This window comes from Nicotiana sylvestris, chromosome 1 (assembly GCF_000393655.2).
Source record: "Nicotiana sylvestris chromosome 1, ASM39365v2, whole genome shotgun sequence".
Taxonomy (NCBI): domain Eukaryota; kingdom Viridiplantae; phylum Streptophyta; class Magnoliopsida; order Solanales; family Solanaceae; genus Nicotiana; species Nicotiana sylvestris.
Window position 1 is genome coordinate 63,890,105 of NC_091057.1, and position 7,710 is coordinate 63,897,814.

Here is a 7,710-nt window from a genome sequence, read left to right on the forward strand (position 1 = left end):
ATCTTAAGTAAGTTAAGATAAATGTGAGACTTGTTAATCATGATTTAAATGATTTTAAAGTCATGATATGACTATATATGATGTTTTTATATGAAATATAAAGTTTGGAAAAAATCAGATTTAAGTTGTGGAAAAATCGACTAAGGATTTACCTTGTAATAAAGTGTTTTGAGCAATGCATTTCATGTGCTATATGAGGCCGTCTTGGGACATATTATATACCAAAATGAAGGTCTTGTAAACTAGTTTCCAATGGTCCAAACCATTTATTTATATGACATCAGGGTCGAGAAATATGAATTTATAAAGTAGGGTCGCCAAGTCACGTCGTCGCACTTTGGAAAAACTGGCAATTTTATAAGCCAGGTTGTGACACTATTTTATCCCAATATATTGAGAGTTACATGGAGATATTTATATTTAACTAAAGCCCTATGTGTCTAGTTTCCAATGCTGCAAACCGTTTATCAATACGATATTGGAGTAGAGAGATACAAGTGTCCTAAGTGGCACTGCTCAAGCTGCCAAGCAGGCAGCTTACCCACCTGCTTGGAGAATTGAGGCGGTGGTCTTATCACCTTATATATCGTTAACAATACAGATGTTACTCACACCAAAACACTCTCAACATCTCCAAAACCCTCCCTAACATATCCCAAGATCCCAAGAACCAAACTAAAGGAAAATCAACTCAAATCATCATCAAAAGTGTTAAAGACTACAAGAGAATGCTTCTATGGTGGTGTGGTGTGATTGAGGGCTGTAGGCTAATTTGAGATAGGGCTTTCTGTTGTAGCTACCGTCCAAGGTATGTATAACATCTTATTGATTGTGCCTAAGGTTAATCTTGTATTTGTTGTATTTTTTGAGTTAAAAACCATAAGATGCACTTGAAGGAACATGTGATATGGTTGTCTTTTTGTTTGGATTGTTTTGTGGCTAAATATATGGTTTGTGGTGGCTGGAAATTGTGAGAAATAATTTGATAATATTGTGGCTGATGTTATTAAGCTTTTTTAGGTGTTAATTAAGTTTATTGAAGAATAAAACATGAAAAACAAGTGATAGATGATAAAAATTAAGGTGCTTGACGTATGGGGCTGTTTTGGAAGGCATTTTGTGGATGTTTTAAACTAGAAATAATATGGTACATATAAGTATGATATTCTAAAGATTGTAAACTAATTTATGGAATAAGAGTTGGATTCAATTCATACCAATGATAGTACGATAAAAAAGATATGTTACATTGGTACTCGGTTGAGTAAGGTACCAGGTACCCATCGTGGCCCTTCAGTTTGGGTCGTGACATTTAGGACCAGGTTCTTCTCTCTTTTGGGCTCTCTTATTTCACTGTCTTTCTTCTTCTTCATTTTATATATTTTTAGATTACCTACAAGCTCATCAATGGTTAGCTCCTGCAAGTCCTTATCCTCTGTAATGGCATTCAATTTGCTTTCCCAAAAAACTGGGCAGCACACTGAGGATTTTTCTAACAAGCTTATTTCTTGGAATAATTTCACCAAGAGAGTGAATTTAATTAATGATAGAGGTGAACCGGGTATGTATATCTTGAATAAATTCATCATCTTTCATCCTAAAGAGCTCGTATTCAGTTGTGAGCATGTCTATCTTGGATTACTTAACCTGCGTTGTTCCTTCGTGGGCTGTCTGAAGAGCTTCCCAGATTTCTTTGGCTGACTGACATGCCGATATCATGTTGCATTCATCAGGACCAATGTTACACACCAGAATTTTCTTTGCACGGAAATTCTTCTCTATGGCCTTTCTATCAGCGTTATTGAATTCTTTGTTTGTCTTGGGAAAGGCTACAGCTGGGTCGCCAAGGTTCTTGTTAGGGACAAAGGGTCTGTCACATATGATATCCCATAGCTCAAAATCTTCAGCCATGATGAATTCGTGCATCCTGATTTTCCACCATCCATAATATTGACCATTGAACCTTGAAGATCTGTAAGTAGACTGGCCTTCTTCAAAGTTTGGAGGAGCAGCCATAAGGATCCTTTCTAGGTATTAACCTGATAGAAAAAACCTGCTCTGATACCAATTGATAGAATATAAGGGTCCACCAAACTCTATAGAGAACTAGGTTCTCTATCGGTTCCACTAGAACACACGCACACAGCAATAAGTAAATGACAAGAGGAATTTTATGTGGAAAATTCCCAGCTCAATGAGATTAAAAATTACGACCTACCCTTATAGGATTTCAACTTCACTACTGAGCAACTTTTAAATCACAACCTATGCAACCTAGGAATTAACCTCTTAATCATTTACTAACTTGTAATACTCTATTACAAGCCACTTTATAATAACTCTATTACAAAGACTTTACAACTCGACTAACTTTAGGCAAGACTCAAACATACAGGTTTAAGATTTACAAAAGGGGTTCCTACAGAATACTTCTAAACAAGCTAAGTAGGAAATACACTTGAAGAACTATTACATAGTTACAACTCAACTAAGGACATACAATAACTTGATATGGGAACTGGTCCGTAGTTGTTTTGTTCTTTGCTGGATGATCACGTGAGAGAGCTTGAGTGAAATATCTAAGTGTTCAAGTGATTTGTTTTACCTTCCTTGATTGTATTAATACTTGTGTGACATCACTTACAATGATATAAGCAAGGTAGGTAAAAAGTTTTCCACAGAAAGTTGATTGCTGCATTGTTCATGTACTGTAGCGTGTGTAGGCAACAACTTTTCTAGCTAGAGAGTTGACTTTGTACAATTACCTTAGGAGTTGGTAGGGACTGGTTCCCTCAGCTGTTTCTTCTACTCTAAAAAGTTGAACCATAACCCAATCCGGAACCCAACCTGGAACCTTGTAATTTTAAGGTCTTGAGAATGTTTAATAGGTTTCTTATCTGGTTCTTGATTGTAAGTTTGTTAGATAATCAAAATATAAAACAAAGTACTTATGACAAAGATACTTGTAACCTATCATTAAGTATTCCAACCGAGGACGACGTCTCGGTGGTCCGGGAATTTGATTTGGTAGAAAATTCCAACTCCCGCTATCGGGTACGAATAGTTATGCTCGATACTACGGGACCGAGTACCGAGTCCCTGCCGTCTTTGGTTGGCGAGCATCCCACCAATACTGCACTTGATGCAAGTGCTTCACATCCTTCAACTCTATTAGCTTCATTCTCATCTTCACCACCACCAGCAATTGCTACATCATTTCCATTTTCATCCACTCTTCCACCAGTCTTTGCTACTTCATCTACATCGGCCGCATCTGGCCATGAAAGAGATGTTCCTCCTCCCCAGTCCCCGGTTCAAGGGAATTTGGGGAAAAATTACACTGCCCCTTCTGAAGATCCACAAAGGAGGAGGATGTAACTATTTCGGTCTCTCTCGGGTGTATTCTACTTTCCCAGTTGATGGATCTTGCTAATTATCTGAAGCCTCTGGCTTCAAAAAGATATTGGGAAAGGATACAAGCACTCTGGCGAGAGTGTTTGATAAATAATTCCATGCATAATGCTACAGCGGTGCGTTTATTTCTTCTTTTGTAATTTCTTATACTTTTGCCTGAATACATTCTAAGTTTTGTGTCTCTTGTTTTGTAGGCCAACTTTCTTGCTTCTGAGGGCTTTCAGAATCTGATTTGCGAGAAAGAGGGACTTACTTTTGAACGAAATCAGCTTTTGGCAGAACGGGATCAGACTATCCTCCGCATCTCGGAACTGGAAACCAAAGCCGCTAAGGTAGTTATGTTGGAGGCTCGTTTGTAGCAAAATGAGCAAGAGGTGGTGAACTTTAGCCAAGAAATTGGCTCGTGAGGGTTAGATTCGATTAAGCTAAGGCTAAATAGGCTAAAGTCCAGGACATCGTTCTTTCTGCAACTGAGCGTGAGGTTGCCACTGCTAAAAAGTGATTGAATTAGAAGCATCCTTCGACTCCAAAATCAAAGAGCTTGCTGCAATGGAGTCGAAGTATGCCCAGTTGGAGGAGAAGTATAGAAAAACTATCGAGTATAATAGGCTCTTTAGTTCAACTGTCCGCGACCTTGATATTAGCCTTTAATCCGTTAAGTTCGCCCGGAAAAGCCTCTCTGAGGAGGTAACTGATAACTAGGGATTTTGACGCATTTGATGTTCCTTCTTGCTTATGCTTTGATTATAAATTCATACAAAATAGTCCCAAAAGGCTCATAAGTTGTTCTTGATTGCAGGTTTGATCAACAAAGTGACGAGATATCAAAGATCGGCTCAAAAGGAGTGAAACCGGCACAAGTACCAAAGACAATACAAAACTCAGGAGAAACAGGCCTAGTGCGGCCGCACTACACTTTGTGTGGTCCGCACTAGGGAGATTCAGAGAGTTGGTTTTTCAAGAATTAAAGTAGTGCGGTCGCAGTAGATATTGTGCGACCCGCACTGAAGGCACCGCGGCCACACTACTAGTCTATGCGATCCGCAAAACCAAAGTTCAGAGAGATGCCAAGTTCTGAAGATCAAGCCTGTGCGGTCCGCGGTCATATTTGTGCGGACTGCACTAGATGCCTCTACGGCCGCAATCCATTCTGTGCGGTCCGCGAAGCCTGGGTTCAGAGAGTTGAATTTGCAGAGTCAAGAGCCTAGTGCAGCCGCACACCATTTTGTGCGGTCCGCACTGACCCCGCAGGGGCATTTTTGTCCAGTTTTTCTAGCTTAGTATAAATAGAACCTTTTTCCATTTTTAGGGTATCAGACATTATCTGACTTCATCTGCGCTCGTGAGAAGACCTTTTGTAGCCATTTTGGGCACGTTTACGTAGTTTTAGTCATTGAATCTTTGTATTTACTTCAGTAATTAATTATTATGTCTTTCTCTTCATCTATTTATCTGATTTCTCTTCAAGCATGAGTAGCTAAACCCATTAGCTAGGGTTGTGGCTCAATCCTAGTGTGGGTAATTTATGGGTGTTGTGATTTAGGGCTAGATTGGCTATGGGTGTTTGTTATTTGGGTCAATTTTATGGTTTAATTTATGAATTAGTGGTTGCAAACATTGGTTTGTGCTAAGTTGACTTGGGCTCTTCTTGAGAAAGAGAGACTAAGTCTCCAAAATTGACCCAACAAGGAATTGGGATGGATTCAAGAGATTTGATAGTCCCAATTAAAGGGTTAAATCTCGATAGAGTAATTACCCGACTTGAACCCTAGTTGCCTGAGCAAATTTGCCTACCCAATTGGTCTTGAGAAAGTCAATTGGGCAAAATCACTCTCTCTATCGAGAGGTGTGAGAGTGGGTAAAATCATGCAACAGTTATAGCATATTTCCCCAAACATGTCAATCGTGTCTTAGAAGTAATTACTCGTCAATTAGCCACCTAGGTGAAAGTCACTACCCTAGTGCCTTTTTATCCATTAGATACAACTTGTAACAATTCTCACTTATCATAATCTAGTTTCAATTATAATTAGTAGTTGATAATAGTAGATTATTAAAGAAAAACCCAAAAATGATTGGAAGTGATATTTGGAACCAATACGCAATTCCAACCTAAATAGATACCCGACTCTATTCAGCTCTCTGTGGAAATTGATCCCGACCCACAAATCGAGTAAAAGCTATTGCGACCCTCTCTTCCTACTCTTTAGTAGTGCGAAGTAGGCAGCGATCACTTTTTGGCGCCGTTGTCGGGGAGCTAACGGTTTTGGATATCTATTTAGTTAGTATTATGTATTGTTCTTCTTTCGTTCTTTGTTACTTACTTGTTTGTGTCACTACTCAGGTACCAACATGGCTTTAAACAACTCTAATGACCCTCTTGGAAACATGATAACGAGGGAGGAGGTAGATGATCTTGAGCAAGATGAGGTGCCTCTTGCACCTCAAGGACAACGTAGAGGCTGCAATGCCAACGTGAATCCAAATGACAATATTCCAGACCCTCCTCTGCCACCTCCAAGAGTGGCTCCTAGAGTACTTACGAACCAGGGTTATGCAAGTGCTATTGTCCCACCCAGAATCCGGGCGGGCAACTTTCAGATAACCAATGTGATGTTGACCTTACTTGAGCAGCGTGGGTACTTCACGGGCACTGCGAATCAAAATGCCTACAAACATCTCAAGGGGTTCGTAGATACATGTTGGGGGAGCAAGCAGACGAATGTATTTGAGGATGCGCTAAAATTGAGACTTTTCCCATTCTCACTTCGGGGGAAGGCATTAGACTGGCTCGAGAGACTCCCCAACCATTCCATCACAACTTGGGATGCATTGGTGGATAATTTTATTGCCAAGTTCTTCTCTCCTAGTCATATTGCGGCACTTTGAGATGAAATATTAGCCTTCAAGCAAGAGCCAACGGAACCTTTGCATGAGATTTGGAAGCGGTATAGAACGATGGTGAAGGAGTGCCCAAATAATGATATGACCGAGGCCATGATCCAACAAACCTTCTACCGAGGCATAAATACCACAAATCAATGCATTGTTAACCAATTGGCCGGGGGCAATTTTATGAAGCTTTCTTATGATGAGGCATGTGATTTACTTGATGAAATGGCGGACACTTCTTCAGCATGGCAGAGTAGAGAAAATGTGCCTCAAGGTGACCCTACGGTTATCCATTTGCACAAGGAATTACATGATCACGGGTAAGCGATAGCTGAGGTTACTACTATTATGAACCAATTGGCTAAGGCGCAGTTGCAACAAGTTCAGAATCATTGCCAAGTGAATGCCATGGAGGGTGTTAGTATGCTTGTCAACAAGAGAAGGCAAATGAGGCAACAAAATCAAGGGAATTCTGAGCAATATGATGATACATGTGATGGGTTTCAAAATGATGGTCATGATGATCAAAGTGAAGAGGTACAATATGTCAACAACTATCAAGGCAATAGAGGAAACTCTTAAAACCAACAATGGCGACCCCAAGGAAATTGGGGCAATCAACAACAAAGTAGTGGTAATTGGAAAAACAACAACCAAAACAACAATTGGGGTAATCAAAACAACAATCAAGACAATTGGAATGGAAATAACAATAATTGGGGCAACAATAACAATCAAGGCGGGTGGAATAACAATGGAAACCAAGGAATCCGAGGCCAAGGCTTTCAAAGGCCCCAATGTACCAAAAACCGAACAATCCACCCCCTTTCCCTTTTCAAGGTCCTAGTTCTTAGGGTAATGATATGGGTAGAATTGAAATGATGTTCGAGCAGATGATGAAGAGGAATGCAGATTCTGATGCACAGTTAGCTTCTCACAACACCTCTATCCGAAACTTAGAGGTGCAATTAGGCCAAATCTCTCAGTCATTGAATACTCGCCCGAAGAGTGCTCTACCAAGTGATACGGTAGTGAACCCAAAGGGTGGGAACAATCATGTTATGGCGGTCAAAACAAGAAGTGGGAGAGGCGGTGATGTGAATGCCTCTAAGCAAAAGCAAGTCGTGGATGATGATGTTGAGTTGCAAGATGACAAAGTCCCTTTGGTAGTTGAAGATGTGGTTGATGAAAATGTGAACAATAAAGTGAGGAGTGATATTCAAGAAGTCGAGGTGGAAACTCAAAATGATGTGAACCCGTCTAGGGAACACATAATTGACATGCCGGAGCCGGTTGTGCCGAAAGCCAAGGCTCATTTGACAAGGCCACCTCCACTTATCCTCAAAGGCTCGCGAAGCAGAAGAATGATAATCAATTTAAAAAGTTCATTGATATGATGAAGAG